Genomic DNA, 21,157 nt, shown 5'->3' on the forward strand with positions numbered 1-21,157 from the left:
GGTGGCTTCTTGCAGCGGCTTCCCCTCTTCCGGTTTCATTCCCTGCTCCTGCGGGAACACCTGGGGAGAGAGGGGAGGTGTGTTGGGTGCAGCTGGCTTTTCTGTGCGCTCTGGGGGCGTGGCGGTTTGGCTCCTACTCAGAAGTCTGTTACGGGGGCTCGGTGCTCATATCATTCCGAGCCCGTGTTCCCCCTTTTTTGCCTCTTGTCTCTGCTTGATTCATTAGAATCTGTGGCAGGAGCGATGCTGGTGCAATAATATGCAGCAGTTTCATACATCCCGTAGTAATGGTGTTTAAATTGATGTTCTCTGATAGCCAGGTGAGACTCAAGAATCAGAGTTAATTTAATTTAAGGGGGTTTGCACCTCATGGGCACCTGCAGTTCTGTGAAGACGTATGAGCCCGCTTCTTGTTAGACTGCCTGTTGCTGGTGCCGCTGGAAGTTTCTGTTTTCCCGTAATGGTGGGGCTCTGTCTCTCTTGTGTGGGAATTTCAGAGGTTAGATGGACTCTACATTGGCACTCTGCACTCTGAAACCCTTGTGTACTGCCTAAAATGTGCTCACAGCGTATTGCAATGTTCAAATATAACAAAATGCGAATACATTTTTACCTGCTGTGCGCTGGTTTGTGTCCTTTGGTCGTGCTTTCCCCGTGTGGTTGTAGGTTAGCGACTGGTGTTCCTTGGTTGGAGATTCCCTTTTGTTATTGGCCGAGGTTCTCAGTTGTGAGTAGGGGTGCTTACCTGGGTGTCCACTGGTTCCTGTGGCAGTGGGTCCGGGTGGCGGTCCCTGGTTGGCCTTTAAGTCTTGCATCGCTTGGTCTGGGGTGTTTCTTGGGCGCTGGTTCTCTGTTCTCCTGTTCCCATCATGGAACAGGTTTGGATGTGTGTTGGTGGTGGAGGTGTTGGTCACTGGGTCTTCCACTGCTCCTTCCCTGGTGGATGTGCAGAATGCCTCTGCTGACATATATCCAGACATGGTTTGGATGAAGTGGTGAAATGGTCGGTTTGTCCAAGGAGGCCGCCCTTCACGGTGTTCTGTTACGTGTTCGGGACAGTTTAGGTTCCCTGATCCCTTGGTGGGTGGAAAGTCAATAGACTTTTTCACCTATTTCCAGTTGATGGGGCCTGAATGCCTCCCTATTCATTGCTCTGTGTGACATGTGCTAGTGGGGATGGGGAAGGTTGTTGCCAAACTTGCCTTTCCTTGATTTCTGGCAGAGTGGTATCCTTTCCAGGAGTTTGCTGAGGTATTCCCGGCTATGGTGATGGTTGATCCCTGCTGGCTGGTGTGGTGTCTTGGGGCCTGGTGGTGTCTGTGGAGGCAGACTTCTTATCCTGGACTCAAATGAGCTGAGGGGGCCTTGAAGCGATCCTTTGCTGCCTCTGATCATGCAGTTTGGTCTGCGGCTTACACCAGCTATCTGGTTCAGTCGCTTCTGAGTGTCTGTCAGGGTATTTCTGAGCAGCTCTTGCAGGATGTGGATTCCTCTGAATCTTTGTCCATGTTGGAACTGCAGTTGCGTTTCCTGGCGGATTTGTCCTTCGACTCCCTTGGTGCGGCAGCGGCTGGGGCCTCAGTGGCTGCTCGGTGGCAGTTGTTGCTTATGCCTTGGTAGCCGGTGCTGCTCGGAAAACTGCAATGATGAAGCTTCCCTTCACGGGCTCTAAACTATTTGGGGCACCTTTGGAGGCCTTAATTGGGAAAACAGCAGAGGACGGATATTGTTGGCTCTGGTCCGCTCTTCTCACAAGGAGAAGTTTGCGGATTTTAAGCAGCCTTTTTGGATATTGTTGGCTCCAGTTCACTCTTCTCACAAGGAGAAGTTTGCGGGTTTTAAGCGGCCTTTTGGGTGGGCGTTTCATTCTGCGTTGGCGGCACAGTCCTTTCGTGGTATGGAATGTGGCTGGGATGTCCCTTCCTTCCATAATCGCCTCACATCTTTGTTCCTGTTTGGGAGGAGTTTGTTCGTGGTCGGTAGGTCCTGCAGGTGGTCCGGCTGGGCTACTGGATCATATTTGGTGTTCCTCCGGTGGTTGTGTTCCCTGTTCTCTGTCGACGTCTCGGGCTCTGTTGGACGGTGTTCCGGACTTATTTTCCAAAGGGGCTGTGATGAGAGTGCCTGTGAGTCGGCTGGGTCGGTGGGGGTTATGCTCGATCCTGTTTCTGATCCTGAAGCCATATGGGGACTGCTGTCCTGTCCTTGTTCTGAAGGCTGTGACCCTGTGTCTCCCTCATCGGTCCCTCGTTATGGTGTTGCTTCAGTTGTTTCTTCCCTTCATGTCGGTGGGAGGTTTCCTGGCTTCTCTGGTTCTCTGGGTCGCCTGCTTTCATGTGCCAGTACATGCGACTTCACAGAGGTTCCTACGTTTCGGTGAGGGGTGGTTCATTACTGGTTCTAGGGATTGCCTTTTGGACTGTCTGCATCTCCTAGGGTGTTTACTGTAGTGTTGGTGACCTTGGTGGGTTTGTTGCATGCTCAGGGGATCCTGGTGTTCCCTTCCTTGGACGGTTGGTTGATTCTTCCTCGTCTTTGGGATCCCGCGTCTCTGGATTGCGAGCTGTTACTTCTGGGGGAGGGGGGGGTGACCCTTGGCCTGGGGTGGTCCAGGTGGCTGGTGGTTCATGGCCTCTTACAGGGCTCGCCCTTTGTGTCCCGGGTGTGGTTGGTCCTTATGACCGTTGCCAGCGGACTGGGTTGATGTGGGTGAATGGGTGGTATTTACTCAGGAAGGTCGTCTTACTGCATATTTGGATTCTGTGTTTGTCTGAAGGCATTACCTCACCAGACAGTTACCCCGTCCTGCTTGGGCTGTGGCCCTGGCCCCTGTTGGGCTGTGTCCCCAGCCCAGCCCATGGTGCCCCCAGCCTATGGTTGCTGTTGCCATGTGTTTGTCCAATTATATGATCCCTGTTGTGGGAGTGCGGCAGCTGACTGGCCTCCCAGTTGCTGAATGTAAGGAGCATTTGGGTTTCCCTGGCATCTGCCTACCAGGTGGCTGATCCTGTGGCAATAGTAGCATTCTCTGAGGTCTGGTTGCTGTAAACCTCCTTGGCCTCCGCCGCTATAGCTAGGTTGAGACCCTCCGGGTTTTTGCAGTAGTGATCCTTTTAAGGCTGGTGCAATGTGCATGCTGACGGCCAACGCAGCCCCCTTGAGGGCAGTCTTTTTCAATTTGTGTTAGGCCAATTCAGCAGTGTCTCTCTGGGCTTGCTCTTGTTCAAGGATCGTCCTTGTCAGTCGCCGTATGGGGATGTGTGTCTGCCCAGGGGTCTCATACTCAGCCTTCCTTTGCCTGCGGTCAGCAGGGACATATCGTAGTGGTGGATTTCTGTCTCCCTTAGGTGCAACATTCTGTATGATAGCAACCTGTTCAGGTATTGTATTTGACAGTGAAAAGGGGTCCTTGAGTAGGACGGACACACATTATTGCACCAGGAAGCCTCATTGTGTTATGGTACTAATATTTGTACAGCGCACGAATACCAATCGATGTCTTAGCGCTAGCAGGCTAGAAAGCAGGCAGGTAAACTATTCATTAAATAGCCAGGTCTTTAAGGCTTTGCGAAGTGATGTTAGAGATGGCAAATTTCTGATGGAAAAGGGGAGGGTGTTCCAAAGTTTCGTAGCGCCCACCATAAAACATCCACGACCCCAGTTAGCCTTACAGAATCTACGAGAGAGCATCAATTTTGCGCCTTCAGACCTAAGACATCTGTTTGGTGAGTATCAGTTTAATGACCGCCTCAAAAACTTGAGGGCCGGTGTCGCGAAGTTCATTATATACCACACATAAGGCCTTAAACTTAATGCGACCCCTAACAGGAAGCCAATGCAGTCTCTTAAGGTGCTTGCCTATTGATTGAAACTTAGGGATCCCGAGCAGGAGCCTAGCCACTGCATTCTGGATCATCTGTAATCTATGAATCTGCTTCCCGGGCATTCCTAGATAAAGCCCATTGCAGTAGTCTAGTTTAGCCATAACTAGAGAGGTAATCACCATTTTTCTGCTATCTATAGGGGTTAGCGGTAACAATTTCTTGATCATCTTGAGTAGAAATAAGCTCGCTGATGAAACTGCTTTGACTTGTGCTTCAAAATTTAGTGTCTGGTCTATAAGCACTCCTAAATTTCTTGCTTTGGTGACCGGGATGGGTGGTGCTCCCAATTCATCCGGCCACCAGATCTGTGACCAGTTAGGGGAAAAATTCCCAAACAGAATCACCTCTGTCCTTCCGGAATTAAGCTTGAGGCAGTGCGAACACATCCAAGCGTTGTCTGCCAGCATACACTCTCTAAATCTAACTACTGGTGAGATGACATCTTTGCAGATCGACAGGACGATTTGAGTGTTGTCCTCGTAGGAAGTTAATGCCATCTCAAAAGATCTACGGCCAGTTCAGATACATATAAATTGAAGAGTGTAGGGCCCATTGATGAGCCCTGAGGAACCCTGCATGGGAGAGTGAAAGACGGGGAAACGTAGTTACCCAAGCCCACTAGTTGTGGTCTATCAGACAGAAAAGAAGAAATCAAAGTTAAAGCATTGTCCGAAATGCGCAACACATTTAGACAGGTGAGTAATAGTTTATGGTCGACCGTGTCGAACGCTTCCGACAGGACAAGCCCAACAAGAGCTGCAGCCACACCTGCACCCAAGACCACTCTGATTTCATCAGTAGCTTTTATCAGAGCAGTCTCGGTGCTGTGCTCTGCCCTAAAATCAAACTGGGATTCATCCAAGAATTTATGTTCCTGTAGATATTGTGTCAACTGAATATTCATAACTTTCTCCACCAATTTGGCATGAACTGGAAGACGTGAAAAGGGCCTGTAATCATTGGTGTCAGCTTCATTGAGATTTAACTTTTTGAGAAGAGGCAGAATTGATACCCTCTTCCAGATGGAGGGAAAGACACCCTGCTTGAACATAGAATTAAAGATTGAGGTTAGGGTGGAGACAAGAATCTCAGGAACTTTCTTAAAAATCATAGGGGGGAAAGGGTCATAGGTAGAGCCCGATTTGACCTGAGTAATGTTAGTGGTAACCTCATCCACCGGTACTGCTCTGAATTCTTTAAAGGTTGTGGCAATAGAAGGTAGCAAATTATCTGGGTCTCAAATCTCAGACCTTGCCCCATTGTCGAAGGTGGTATAGATTTGCTCCACCTTACTTTGATGGAAAATGTTGAGCTAATGAGTTGCAGAAGTCCTGAGAATGATTATTCGCTGTTTTATTTGGTAAGGTAGATAGACTAGTTACCACTCTGAACAGCTCTTTGGTAGAATTTTCCGCCTCCTTAATTTGTTTAGAAAAATAGGACTGTTTTTCTGTCAGAATTATATCTTTATAATCCGCTAATACTGTCTTATACTTAGCAAGATCATGATCATTATAATGTAGTCTCCAACATCTCTCTTGTTTTCTACACACTTGCTTTTCTAATCTTAGCGTTTCTGAAAAACAGGGGCCTGTTGGGGTTTTTCTATTAAGTGAGATTTTTTGAAGGGGAGCAATATAGTCAGCTGTCTGTGTAAGCCACTGATTGAAATGTGATGAAGCTTGTCCTGACACTTTTGCTTGTGAGCGCAACAGCTGAAGCCTAAGCGAAGGGGGATGATAATGCAAAAGCCTCTTGAATACAAGGTGATTATTTATCTTTAAATTAAAAAAGAAAGCTTAGCATTCTTGAGAAAGTACCGGCTCAAAGGAGGCCGTATAAGTGTCCCAGTAAATCAAGGCAACCCTCCACCTTTTTTGTGGGTTCTATTATGCCTGAAAACCGTAAAAGCAGAGGGGGCACAAATGCAGAAATAAGGGTCTGATGCCTGATCAGCCCATGTTTCTGTAATGAAGAGCATGTCAAGACCCTGATCATTTATTAACTCAGCAATATCCAATGCGTGTTTTGGCAGAGACCTAGCATTGATAAGGGCTCCACGGAGGGTTAGCGGGAAATTGCTGGTATCTTTTGGTACAGGAGCAATGTTAATGGGTAGTGTGCAAAAATGCAGCATACATTTTAGAGAGAAACCACAACTTGGACAGGTGGTAACTTTCTTAGGAAACAGATTGTGGGGGATAAAACCTGCGCAATTATTGGTAAGAGTAGTATATGATTGATTTAGTGCTTGTAATTCCTTGCCTGTATAAGTCGTGTGGCATGAGGTCAAGCTCAACCAACAGGCCGCATCTCTGGCGCTGGGTGATGTCCAGGCTCGTCTTCACCGCACCAAGGTGGACAAAGGTGCTGTGGTGGTGACATGGCTTGAGCTTGGTGTTGCAAAAGATGCATGGGATCTAGCTGTTATGGCCATTTGCCGTACATGCCTTACCTCCGGTTCTCGCTTTGACCCAGGGACCAAGTGGATGAGGATTTAGCAGAATATTAACTTTTTTTCTCCTAAACTATCCTACTAGTTGCAAATGTTTTTGTTGTTTTAGCTGCCTCAACAAGGAGGTGGTGTGTGTGATGTCAGTCAAGGTGTTCTAGTTGGTAGGTGATGTCTTTGCTGGTATACTTTTGATGAGGGGGAGTTTAGATTCCACAGATCCTAGGATGGGAGCCCCTGGGGAAGAGCAGGCCATGGTCCCATCTTTGGTAATCTGGATGGTCATTCTCTGTTTGGCTAGCAGATCTCGTCCTAATGGATTAGTCTAGAATGAAGGGGTATATAGTAATGGTCTTCTCACGCAAATCCCTCCTATCTCTAGTTCAAGAGGTTTTGTGAAGGAAATCCTTGACACTGTCCCAAAGAACCCTTGTATTGCTGTAGTGACTTTTGATAAGGGGACCATTCCTTCCCTCAGGCATGATCTTACTGCCCCATGAGTATTACAAAGTTGTATGGTGCATGCCATGACGACTGGTTCTTCCTCTGGTTGACTAATAATTGACAGTATGAGGCAGGTGGCATGGTGTGTCTCGTCTGCCTCAAGCATCGGTTCCTGTCCTTCTCACTGGGTTGACTGGGCAAGTCCTGTAGTCTCACCCTTGTCATCAGTTCCCAGAGGACTGCAGCCCCCTTCTTCACCTCTGCTACCTGTGCTACTGTCTAGAACCTCCACAAATCTCCCTGAAACTGGTGTGTGTTTGCTTGAACTGGTGAGAGTGAGCATTCTTTGTACTGCTGGGGTTCTATGTGCCGGAAGCGACAGATGGGTGTCAAACTTCTGGGAGCCCTTGCACCAGACTGGGGTTGCTCAGTGACTGGCTGGGCATGCTGGCCAGTTAGTTTTTCATGCCTGGGCCTAACCACTCGTTGTTCAGTGGGAGGCCCACCGACTTATACTATCAGTGGATTGGAATACTCTAGTATTGAAAGAGCAGGCAAAAGCGCCTCCATACCTGCATATGGCGGGGGAGGTGGTGACATCTTGATTGCTGTTTGCAGTGCAGGACTGTCGATCTGGGTTTCCTTGAAGATGACTCATAGTTCTAATAATGCATCCCGTTTATCTTTCTTTTGAACTGTGAATTTGGTTTGTATGTGTGTTCTCAGATGTTTAAGTATGTTGGTGTTGAAAGTTCCCTCCTTTGGCTAGGGAAATGTATGTGCATTTATGTGTGTGGGCTATTCTTGGCAAACCTTATTAAGGTTTTCAGCCTGTATGGGTAACCTGGTTTGCATGTGTTTTAATGGTGTTTCCATGATCGGTTTAGTAATTTCGAGGATAAGATACCTTAGCTTCTTTGTCTTTGGAGACTCTCTAGTTTTGATTTTAATCGAGTGGAGAATATACACACTTGCTTCTAATCACGTTAATAAGAGCTCAGCATGAACGTTTCACAAACACAAACAATAATGCATAATGAAGGCTACAACCTGGAAGAAATGCAGTTGTTAGCAAAAAACAGTATCTGAACTATTTTGCTTTGATGTCCAATACAGTGTGTGAGTAATGGCAGCATCTTCATATGAAAAATTTAATTATCTACAAGCACTTAAACTACAGTTTTGCAATAATAACAGCAACACAACATCACACATTAACAATCGAACATCAACAATCGCACATCAACAATGTGCACATCAACAATTACAACCTGTATCACACTCAGGGGCCAAGCATACCCTCTGATTCATGCCCAGTGGTCCAAGCGGCTAGCACAATCAATAATTGCACCTTGTATCACACCCAGGTGCCAAACAAACCATCTGTGTCATACCCAGCAGTCCAAGTGACCAACACCAAAAAAAAAAAGAAAAACTGACAGAGGAAAAAATTATGACTGTCAAAAAAATCCTCAGCCACTCCTAGTACATGCAGTCCTGTGACCAGGGGAAGCTCTGCTCAGTACACATGACTAAGTGAGTCTGATAGTTTGTCATAATTGGCTACAAGACAAAGATAATACTAATTTGCAGAAAAAAGGAAATGACTGACAAATACTCAGTCAATCAACCCCTAAAGGCTTATCCCGAGATAGGCGGATGGGACACCAACTACAGTCGCTACACTAGGGAATTCGCTTTACACACTACCCCAGACCTCATTAGACCCGACTCTGCTTACTCAAAGTAACTCTAACTCCAATACTGTCCTCTTTCCTCCTGACCAAGCATTTCCCGTTGCCAAGGCCACTACTAGCCCCAAGGACACTGACCTCCCTCCAAGCACGACTCATGCGCATGCCTCTGTCCCAAGACCCCTAACGCCCTTTCTCAATTGCAAGACTGGAAGCATCAATGATATGACTTCACCCGTGCATTCAATCCCCGATTCTAGTCTCAATAACACCATCCACACCCATTTTAGCCTGTATGGGTAACCTGGTTTGCATGTGTTTTAATGGTGTTTCCATGATCAGTTTGATAACTTCGCGGATAAGATACCTTACCTTCTTTTTCTTTAGAGACTCTCTAGTTTCGAGTGGAGAATATACACTCTGCTTACAATCACGTAAATATGAGCTCAGCGCTATCTACAGATGCATCAAAGGTTCAACATGATTGTTTCATAAACACAAACTTTCTCCTGCCACTGACCCTAGACATAGAATGCTCCCACCGAAGGCTAGAAGCAAAATTGACTCACTTACACTACGACTGATCCGAATGGAGCAAAAAAACAACTCTCTTGCTGCTGACATCCTCCATCTAAGACAAGACCTTCCCAGCCTGGTTAAGCCAGTCCGGTCACACACTCCAAAAAGTGGCACACCACCCCCTCACACTAACCCCCCATGGCCCTACAAGGTTCCACATGGCTCCCCACTCCACTGGAGGATCAACCCCAGCGTCCTCTCCATACACTCTGCTCCATCTCAATACCGAAAGCCGATGATATCAACAATTCTCACCGTACAAGGAACCAGATTTTGGTTCCCTCCTCAATCCCTGTAATTCTTGGCACAAACAGAACTCCTAGAATGGTCTTTTTCTCCCAGACCACCTGCTCAATACACTACTATTCATACATCACACTCCAGCAAAGATAATCCCTGTCCTATATCATGCATGATACTCAATTGTAGATCAGCAGCACAACACGCCACAGATATTGCTGAAGTTATAATCAGTGAACAAATAGATATATCCTTCCTCACCTAATCCTGGCTCAATGGCCACTCTACCCCTATTCAAGATATACTCACCCCTACAGGTTACAACATCAGCAGACAGGACAAACCAACTAGAAGAGGTGGCGGACTAGCTATCATTCACAAAGAAGGATTACGACTTTCCACATTAAAAAATGCAGAATACCAGATGCTTGAGTACCTTGGTGTGGAACTTACAGTCAAAGGCTCCATGCCCATCAAATTTCACACCATCTACAACCCCCCAGGTGAGCATGCCCACTTCACCGAAGAAGTAACCGACCTAATAACACGATTCCCCTAATTGATACAAAAGACGTGTTCCTGTGGGACTGGAGTATACACTGGAATAACCCAGAAGACACCATAGTCCAACACTTCTTCAACTTGATTGAAAACAATGACCTTAAACAACTCTGCAATGATGAACCAACTCATATCAAATGAGTCACTCTAGATACAATCATAACAAAAAATGAGCTGGTCTCTCTGAGATTGATTCCCCCCATTGACTGGTCTGACCACCACCTCATATTATTTAATATAGACTCAAGCGCCAGAGACCAATCACCACAGTCTGCCAAACCTAAACACTGGACCAGGAACATCAAAGAAGTCCCTGTTACTAAACTGGAATCCAAAATTCATGCCCATCTACAGCTTCTTCCTTGTTACCACACAGCCGATGACCTCACAGCACATTTTAACACAACAACGACTGAAGTGTTAGATCAAGCTGCTCCTCTCAAACTTAAACAATTGAAATCCATCAAATCAAAATCTTGGTTCAACGCTGATCTCAATAATGAAAGACATCACCTCAGGCAGGAAGAAGGATCTTGGAGACAAAACCCCTCGACTGTGCATCTCGATATACTTAGAACTGCAAGGGTGTCATATAAAAAATACATCTTCAGAGAAAAGGCCGCTTTTCTCCGCAACTAGCTTGACCAGGCTAATAATAGACCCAGGGAACTCTTCAACATTGTTAAAAGACTAACTAACAGCGCACCCTTGCAGGACTAAATAGCCACCAATGAACACTGCAAAGAAATTGCCTGCTTCTTCTTAGACAAGGTCACTAACATTGATCAATCCTTTTCACAAAGCCCGAATCTGCCTCACCTCCAAACCTGCCCCACTTTGCTCACCGATGACCAATCAGAACTAAATCCTTAATCCTGCCGAGGATAACCTGGTCCCTTCCCATGCGAAAAATTATGCGAATTGGTTGTTTTGGTTGTTTTCCAAAACTATGTCAAAAAAAGAAGTATTCAATATAATTGCGAGCTTAAATCCCACCTCCCACACCACAAACCCCCTCCCTTCCACAATAGTACAAAATCTCAACCACATCATTGTCCCCTTCTGGAAAAAAATCATTAACTCCTCTCTCATCTCAGGCTGTGTACCAGACTCCCTTCAACTAGGACAAATCACACCTATTCTAAAAAAAACACAGGGGCTGACCCAAACGATCTCAAAAACCTCAGACCTATCTCCAATCTCCCGTACCTAGCTGAAACCTTAGAGAAATGCATCCTCCTTCAACTAAATAAACACATTGATGATGTCAACCTCTTTGATACCTTTCAATCGGGATTCAGAAAAGGCAGTAGCACTTAAACAGCCATGCTCAATATCTCTGATGATATCCACAGTTACTTAGATGAAGGTGAAACATGTCTTCTCATCCTTATTGACATTTCTGCACCGTTCTACACAATAAATCATGCAGCATTACTTGAGACTCTAAAAAGACACTCTGGCATCAATGGCTCAGTACTAAAATGGTTCACATCCTACCTTCAACACCGTTTGCAACAATTTAAAATCAACTCTTGCCTCTCTAAGCCCTCACAAATCACGCTTGGTGTATGCAGATGACACACATCTCTATTGCAAAATCAAATCGCCCAGTGACATCTGATACCTCAATGATACACTAACCAAGATTCAAACATGGTTTCGCTCCAACTACCTAAAGCTGAACCCAGACAAAACTAAATTAATACTGTTCTCTGCGAAAAGTAACCATCTACCAAGCCACGATCGGCTCAATAACCTGGATGCCCTAAACTGCTCCTTCGCCCTTTCCGACTCGGCAAAGTCACTTGCCATTACCTTGGACAAGAATTTGTCAATGAGGGTCCACATCAAAAATTCTGCTAAAGGTGCACTGTACGCTCTAAAACACCTCAAGAAAATTAAACCTTTCATCCCTTAGGATGATTTCAAGACAATAGTTCAATCGCTAGTCCTATCTAGACTGGACTATAGGAACGCGATCCTAACATGGATGCCTAAAATACACCTAGCCCCATTAAGGTCAGTAATAAACATGTCAGCCCGGCTCATAACAGGAGTTAAACCATTTGAACACATTACTCCAATCCTTAAATTCCTCAACTGGCTTCCTATTGAAGGTAGATGTATTTACAAGTCTGCATGCATCACACACAAAACACTTCACACACATTCCCACAACTCCCTAAATAGCAAACTTGTGAAAGCAGGAAGAGCCAGAACTCTGAGAAGCTCTAACTCTCTTCTTCTCATCCCTCCGAAATTGAAAAAGAAAACCACTCAGTCACGATCTTTCTCAGGTATTGTACCCAGGATGTGGAACACACTCGCTATCAAACTCAGGTGCAACCCCTCCTTCTCATGCTTCAAAAGGGATTTGAAACTCCATCTCCTTGACAAATACTTTATCGAAAAAGTCAACTGATCCAGGATCTGATAGCTTATTTGACTCTCCTTAAAACTAGACTGTCAATGATTGATGGTCATCTGACTGTTTGAACTTGCTAAACTATCACTCGCCTTTCTAATGTAATCTGTGTTCAAATATGAATGTTATGCCTATCTCATTATGTATCCTTTTACCATGTGTACACTATTCTATTTCATTTGTGTTGTGAAGCGCTCTGATACCCATAGGTCTAGCTAGCGCTATATAAAACTCATAAATAAATAATAAATAACTCAAGAACCACAGGTCTCTCTTTGCCAAACACAAGTTACATCCAATCTCACTGGTCCACATTTTGTCCCTAAATGTGTCAATTGCACCCTGTATCACACCCAGGGTCTAAGTGTACCATCTGTATCATGCCCAGTGGTCTAATCATACTGTCTGTGTCACACCCAGTGAAAAAAGCGCACCATCTGTGTTGTGCTTAGTAGTCCAAACAGCCAACACCTCTCACTTCTTTCAGATACTAGTGGTGCTGGTAAACCGGTGGCACTGAGAAACCCTTTTATACTAAAATAAAGATTGAGGCGTTGACTCTGACAATAAATATAATACATAATATATAACGAACCAAACCACATTCACTGGATGATGTCATCAGTGATGTCATTTGAGATGTCATCAGTGATGTCACTTACCATGTCACGAATTATGTAATATGTGACATCATCAGCAGTGGATTGCGGGCGCGCGAGATGTAGTTAGTACAACTAACTATATCGGAGGAATTTCAATGGTTTTGTTCGAGTGAAATGTCCAGTTAACCATAACACCCCTAAAACCTATGTTTTTTTCAGTGAATTTCTAAGGTTTTTTAAATGCTAATTCCTAACAATATCAGGCCTGAAACCTATGGTTTTTTCAGTGAATTTCAAAGGTTTTTTAAATGCTTATTCCTAACTATATCAAGTCTGAAACCTATGGTTTTTTCAGTGAATTTCAAAGGTTTTTTACAGGCTAATTCCTAACTATATCAGTTCTGAAACCTATGGTTTTTCAGTGAATTTCAAAGGTTTTGTAAATGACAATATTTAATGTATTAATTGTTATACTGATTTTCTTGATACTGATTTACTACATTTTTTAAACTATTAATTTTTAGATATTTTATTTTTTTAATTACATTATAATTACATTATCCATTAAAATACAAAATATACTTTCTCAGAATGAATTACTTTAGTTTAAATACTTTGCAAATAGGCAATAGAATTTTAAGAACAGTAGTTACAGTTGTTGCAATGGGCAACACAATTTCAAACACAATGCATCATTGAGCTCAATGTGAATTTCTAGTCAAATGCAATTAGTTACTTTATGGATTACTTTTCTAACCACAGGACTGGCTCCTAGATTCAGTCCTTGGACATCTCCTGTAAACAGCTGAGTAAAAGCGTTTTGGTTACAGTAGTGATTTTTAAGGAATATTATTGTATTTTAAAAGTTGACAGAATTTTTTTCACATACAATCACCAATGTTATCCTATGGCAGAAAATTCACTTAGCAGGTAAGTAGTGTTATCGTTAGTTTTTCTTAGTGGTGGATCCTGGATCCAGCACTGGTGCATCTCCTGTAAACAGTTGAAAGAATGTGTTTAAGTCATACAGACGATTTTTTAGGAATATGTTTAGTTTGTGAAAATAGACATCTAGAAACTTTTCTGCTGAAAAGCACACAATGGATTCTTATGGAAGGAAATACAAGTTACTGGTAAGTATGCTTAGAATTACTTTTCAGGGTCAGTGCTGGGCTAAAAGATGCAACACTGGGTTCTCTCCTGATAACAAGTGAGTAAATCGTAATTCATAGTTCGGCTGATTTTAGAGAAATATTTGTACAATGGTGAAGGAAGGGGGCGGGGCCTGAGGTGACGTGTGCAAACACGCCCTGTGGCGCTTTTTAAGTTGGGGAATTAATTCCTCTTCAATCCTGCGGTCCCCTGGGACCAACTAGCCTACCAGGTACCTCCAGTATGCGCCAGGGAGCTGCGTTGCAGAGAGGTGTTCAGAGGCCACGCCCCTTTTTACAACACTGCAACACAGCTCCGTGGCGCTTACTGGAGGTACCTGGTGGGCTAGTTGGCCACCAAGGGGACCTTTGGATTGAAGAGGAATTAATTCCCCAACTTAAAACGCGCCACAGGGCGTGTTTGCACACATATCACCTCAGGCCCCGCCCCCTACCTTCACCACTGTTCAAACGAGCCCCGTGACGTGTTTTAAGTTGGGGGATTAAGTCCCCTTGAATCCTGAGGTCCCCTGGCGGCCAACTAGCCCACCAGGTACCTCCAGTATGCGCCAGGGAGCTGCGTTGCAGAGAGGTGTTCAGAGGCCACGCCCCTTTTTACAACACTCTGCAACGCAGCTCCGTGGCGCTTACTGGAGGTACCTGGTGGGCTTGTTGGCCCCTAGGGGACCTCTGGATTGAAGAGGAATGAATTCTCAAACTTAAAACGCGCCACAGGCCTTGTTTGCACACATATCACCTCAGGCCCCGCCCCCTACCTTTACCACTGTGCAAACGCGCCCCACGGCGCGTTTTAAGTTGGGGGATTAAGTCCCCTTGAATCCTGAGGTCCCCTGGCGGCCAACTAGCCCACCAGGTACCTCCAGTAAGCGCCACGGAGCTGCGTTGCAGAGAGGTGTAAAAAGGGGCGTGGCCTCATTACAACTCTCTGCAACGCAGCCCCCTTGCGCATACTGGAGGTTCCTGGTGGGCTAGTTGGCCCCCAGGGACCCCCAGTATTCAAGGGGAAGTAGTTTCCCCTCTGCAGTGGTGAAAGGAGGGGGTGTGGCCTCCAGCCCGATCCCGTTTTTTTATTTTTTTAGAAGGGGGGCTGTGTAGCCCCCCTTCTTTTTCTAATGTATTTGCCCCGGGGACCCGATCCCCCGGGGCATGGCCCTTTTTTAAAAAATATATATATTTTGGAGGGGGCTGCCTTGCCCCCCTCCTGTGGCCACTTATGGCCCCAGGGACCCCATCCCCCGGGGCCGTTTCGTTTTTTTGTGCATTTTTTTCTTTTTTTATGAGGGGGGCCGCCCCTCCCGGGCTACTACTAGCCCCGGGGACCCCATCCCCGGGGCTGGCCCTCTTCATTGTGGCCCGTGGGGGGGTCCCCAATCCCCCATGGTCCCAGCCGGCTCCCCGCGTCCAGCGGGAGCCGGCATTGCTTTTCCACATGGGGAGCAGCTAACATGCTGCTCCCCATGTGGAAAAGCAATCTGCTTTGCTTCATTGAAGCGAGAGCAGGTTTCCCTGCTCTCGCTTCAATGAAGCAAAGCAGTTTGCAATGACAGGGCTGGAGCCGCGAGGCTCCCGCCCTGTCATTGCAAACTACAGTGTCCCGGGGTGGGTACCCCAGGACACTGAAGGAGCCGGCCCTGGGGGGTGGCGGTCCCCAGTGCCTATACAAGGCTCCAGGAGGGGGGCCCCCTCCCACATTTTGAAGTTGCCCCGGGGAGTGATGGTTCCCGGGGCTGGGGGGGCCTGAGAGTCCCCCCACACCAAATGTTTTCAAGCCCCGGGGGTGGCGGTCCCCGTGGCTGCAGGGGGCCGTGAGCCCCCGCCTATATTATGTTAGAGCCCCGGGGGTGGCGGTCCCCGGGGCAGTGTGGGGGGGATTGGGGGTATGGCGATGCTTGTTTAAAGCAGAGATGCGCTTGGTGGGCGCTATACCCCAACCTTGTCACGTGAGTGCTTGTGTCTCACTCTTCGCCAACCAGCAGGAAGTGCGTGAATCTTCTGGGAGAGAGAGGCACTTATGGAGGGGAGAGAGTGCATCCCCCATGAGCACGAGAGTAACTCTGAGGCACGTGAACATGAGTGCATGTGTGAGGGCGTGTAAGATCCGCAGAGCCGAGTTTTTTGTCTTGCAGTTTTATATAGCTCGAACTCGACCCGGAGGTATCATGGCGCTTTACACGAGCACCAGCTGTTCCAGATGGGCACATCCATGTTTTGTTAGGCATGGGGAGATTAAGTGATTTGCCCAGAATCACAAGAGGTTGAGCCGGAGAGACTTGAACCTGGTAACCCAGCTTCGAGGTCATTCGCTCTAACAGTTAGGCCAAATCTTAATGAGTCCAGCCTGCAGGGACAGGGGCTATGTACTTTCACTCCAGAGTGTGTCACTGCTGGGCGTGTCACTCTTAAGTTTGTCAGTCCTGTGTGTCTCTCCTGAGGTTATCACTCCTGGATGTATCACTACTGGGTTGTGTCATTACTGAGGGTGTCACTCCTGAGTGTGTTACTGGGGCTTGGGGGAGATCACACAACCCTGTACTGGTCACCATGTTCTATTTGTATGCCGATGCTTGTTTAAACCCGAGAGGCGCTTGGTGGGCGCTATACCCCAACCTTGTCACGTGAGAGCTTGAGTCTCACCATTCGCCACCCAGCAGGAAGTGCGCGAATCTTCTGGGAGAGAGAGGCACTTATGGAGGGGAGAGAGTGCATCCCCCACGAGCACGAGAGTACCTCTGAGGCATGTGACAGTGAGTGCATGTGTGAGGGCGTGTAAGATCCGCAGAGCAGTGTTTTTTGTCTTGCAGTTTTATACAGCTTTTACTCGACCCGGAGGTATCATGGCACTTTACACGAGCACCAGCTGTTCCAGATGGGCACATCCATGTTTTGTTAGGCGTGGGGAGATGAAGTGATTTGCCCAGAATCACAATAGGTTGAACCACAGAGACTCGAACCTGGTTACCCAACTTCGAGGTTGTATGCTCTAACCATTAGGCCACATCTTAATGAGTCCAACCTGCAGGGACAGGTGCCCCTGTACTTACACTCCAGAGTGTGTCACTCTTAAGTTTGTCAGTCCTGTGTGTCTCTCCTGAGGTTATCACTCATGGATGTATCACTACCAGGTGTGTCATTACTGGGTGTGTCATTACTGACGGTGTCCCTCCTGAGTGTGTCACTGGGGCGTGGGTTAGAGCAAACAACCCCATACTGGTCACTGTGTTCTATTTGTATGACGATGCTTGTTTAAACCCGAGATGCGCTTGGTGGGTGCTATACCCCGACTTTGTCACATGAGAGCTTTGTCTCTCTCTTCACCAACCAGCAGGAAGTGAGTGAATCTTCTTGGAGCGAGGGCTACATATGGAGGGGGAAAGTGCATCCCCCACGAGCGCGAGAGCATCTCTGAGGCCTGTGACAGTGAGTGCACGTGTGAGGGCGTGTGAGATCCGCAGAGCATTGTTTTTTGTCTTGTAGGTGTATATAGCTCGAAGTCAACCCCGAGGTATCAGGGCACGTTACACGAGCACCAGCTGTTCTAGACGGGCACATCCATGTTTTGTTAGGTGTGGGGAGATGAAGTGATTTGCCCAGAATCACAAGAGGTTGAGCAGCAGAGACTCGAACCTGGTTACCAAGCTTCAAGGTCGTATGCTCTAGCCGTTAGGCCACATCTTATTGAGTCTAGCCTGCAGGGACAGGGTCCCCTGTACTTACACTCCAGAGCGTGTCACTCCTGGGCATGTCACTCTTAAGTTTGTCAGTCCTGTGTGTCTCTCCTGAGGTTATCACTCCTGGATGTATCACTACCGGGTGTGTCATTACTGAGGGTCTTACTCCTGAGTGTGTCACTGGGGCGTGGGGGAGAGCAAACAACCCCGTACTGGTCACTGTGTTCCATTTGTATGCCGATGCTTGTTTAAACCCGAGATGCGCTTGGTGGGCACTATACCCTGACTTTGTCACGTGAGTGCTTGTGTCTCACTCTTCACCAACCAGCAGGAAGTGCATGAATCTTCTCAGAGTGAGGGTTACATATGGAGGGGGAGAGTGCATCCCCCACGAGAGCATCTCTGAGGCCCCTGACAATGAGTGCACGTGTGAGGGCGTGTGAGATCCGCTGAGCCGTGTTTTTTGTCTTGTAGGTTTATATAGCTCGAACTCAACCCGGAGGTATCAGGGTGCTTTACACGAGCACCAGCTGTTCCAGACGGACACATCCTTGTTTTGTTAGGCGTGGGGAGATGAAGTGATTTGCCCAGAATCACAAGAGGTTGAGCCGCAGAGAATCGAACCTGGTTACCAAGTTTCGAGGTCGTACGCTCTAGCTGTTAGGCCACATCTTATTGAGTCTAGCCTGCAGGGACAGGGTCCCCTGTACTTACACTTCAGAGCGTGTCACTCCTGGGCATGTCACTCTTAAGTTTGTCAGTCCTGTGTGTCTCTCCTGAGGTTATCACTCCTGGATGTATCACTACCGGGTGTGTCATTACTGGGTGTGTCATTACTGAGGGTCTCACTCCTGAGTGTGTCACTGGGGCATGGGTGAGAGCAAACAACCCCGTATTGGTCACCATGTTCTATTTGTATGCCGATGCTTGTTTCATTATGCCCCCAGAATTTGGCCCCCCGGGGGAAAATTTGCATATTTAGCGCGGGAGCCCGAGCTTATTATTATTTTTTTTTTTTAAATATATATTTTTTTTGTGGCCTTGGGGGTCCTTGTGGGACCCCCTGAGCAGACCTAGGGAGTCAGGGTGTTTCTACCCTGCCCCCTCTTCGCGTTTAGAGACATTTTTTAGGGGGTTTCTTGTGCCTCGGTTATACAGAGGCACAAGATGGCTGCCAACACTTCCTGATTCAGAGTGTTGGCGGCCAATTAAAATTTAGCTCATGATCGGGAGGGTGCTCGGATCCTCCGAGGCCATAGATATATATGTACTTTTAACTGTCATTTTCTCTGGAACTACTGAACGGATTTACACCATTTAAACAAAAGGCATGAGTCTGAACTGAGGACTACCTCTTTACCAAATTTGGTGTAATTCCGTTCAGCAGTTCGGGCTGTAGCTGCGGCTAAATGTCCTATGGGAAATTGCATGGGGAAAACGCATTTTGGGACACACCATTTGTTCTCAGCCCCCGCTTGACGAATCACCGTGAAACTTTCAGGATAGGAGCGGACCGGAGCTGGCCAAAAGTTTTGAAAATTTCGCGAAGGTTCGTCAATCGACGCAAAAGTTATTCCAAATAGAATGTTGCGAATTTCCTATGGAAAATAGGTCCTTGCTATATCTACCTACTGGCGACCGCCAGTAGGTAATATATCTATATTATATATTATAGATATAGATATAGATATAGATATATTATCTACTGGCGGTCGCCAGTAGATAGTTATAGTTAGGACCGTGTTTCCATAGGAAATCTCAAAATTCTATTTTGAATAACTTTGGCGCCGGTTGACGAATCCTCGCGAAATTTTCAAAACTAATGGGGCGCTCCGTTCAGCTCCTACCCTGAAAGTCTCGGGGTGATTCGTCAAGCGGGGGCCGAGAAAAAGGTGGGGTCCCAAAACGCGTTTTCCCCATGCATTTTCCCATAGGACCTTTAGACACAGCTACAGCCCGAACGGCTGAACAGAATTACTTGAAATTTGGCAGAGAGGTAGCCATAAGGTCAAGGAAGTACTTTTTGCAGGTCTGGTGTAAATCTGTTCAGTATTTCCTGAGAAAATAGCATTTAAAAGCATATCAATTTCTATACGCGCGTACCGTGCGCGCACTGAGTAAGCCCTGTGCGCGCACCCTGCCGTGCGCGAGCGTAATTGTGATTGGTTGTTACATGTTAGTAAACATTCGAATCGGTCGAAATCAGGAAGTGTCGGCCACCATTTTGTCTGTCAAACTAAAAAGGAAAGGTGGAGACCGTGAAAAGGGGGCAGGGTAGGGAGTTCTAGACCACCTAGCCATTGTCAGGGGGGCACAGTAGGACCACGAAGGGCAAAAAAAAAGATTTTAATTTTTTTTAAAACATTGCGGAGTGCGCGCACTCTACGCGTACCCGAAAAAACCTTTAAAACATCACGAGGTGCGCGCACTAAGCGCGCACCCGAAAAAAAGCCTTTAAAAAAAAATTGAAAAAAAATCAATTTTAAGTGTTTAGATATTAGGTGGCTCTAAAAAGAGCCCTTGTGTTCATTGAGTGTTTTTTGGTACCTACAAGTAAGTACCGATGCAGAGTCTAAAGTTCAAGAGGAAGACTCTGTTCCCTTCATCATTGAAATGTACACTGTCTCCTCTATAAATGTCTTGCATGTTGTAACGCAAGTTGTTGTGGTATATAGAACCCATACCATAGTCTCTGAGGAAAGCAGAAACAGACTTATTGACGTGCTTTCTTGCTTTGTCAATCTGCGGACAAAATTGGTTGGACCAGTTCCACTTCTGCCTTTGGCATATTTTAGAATATACAAAGGCAGATTGAGGAAAAAGCGACATCAATTGCACAAAGGTGTCCTTAATACGCATTTCCAGACCTACCCCAGTTAAAGTGCCTAGGTCATTTCCACCACAGTGCACAATAATAAGGTTAGGCTGTGGGAGATGTAGAAAGGTTTTCACCAAAGGCATTAATTGGTGCCACTTTAACCCTCTCCGACCAATCCATTTAATGTCTACATTTGGCAAAGCAAGGTCTCTCACCATACCTCTTTTTTCTGCAAATGTTTCACTCCAGAAGACATAGCTATGACCTACAATCCACACTGTGAACATCTTTGAAGGGGAACAGGATGCACTCAGGAGGTGTCTTTCAGTAGAATGGCAATATGAAAAGAAAGACAGTTGAAAAATGGAGGCATACATAATTTTTTTTAATAAAAAGAACTCATTGGCTGTTTCAAACCATTCTAGACTAAAAACTAGGCTGTATGTTTACATTTTTAAAAGCATGTTTTGGATTGGTTCAGAAAAATGTGTTCCCACTGAACAGTACTTTGGATTTGCTGTTAGGTTTGAAAAGTCAAGCAGTCTTGCTCTTTGGATTTGAAACATTGTCTGCTGAACTTCTGACCTCTATGCTCACACCTGTGTTCCATGAGCT

The sequence above is a fragment of the Triturus cristatus genome, chromosome 3_1 (genome assembly GCF_964204655.1).
Source record: "Triturus cristatus chromosome 3_1, aTriCri1.1, whole genome shotgun sequence".
NCBI classification, from domain to species: domain Eukaryota; kingdom Metazoa; phylum Chordata; class Amphibia; order Caudata; family Salamandridae; genus Triturus; species Triturus cristatus.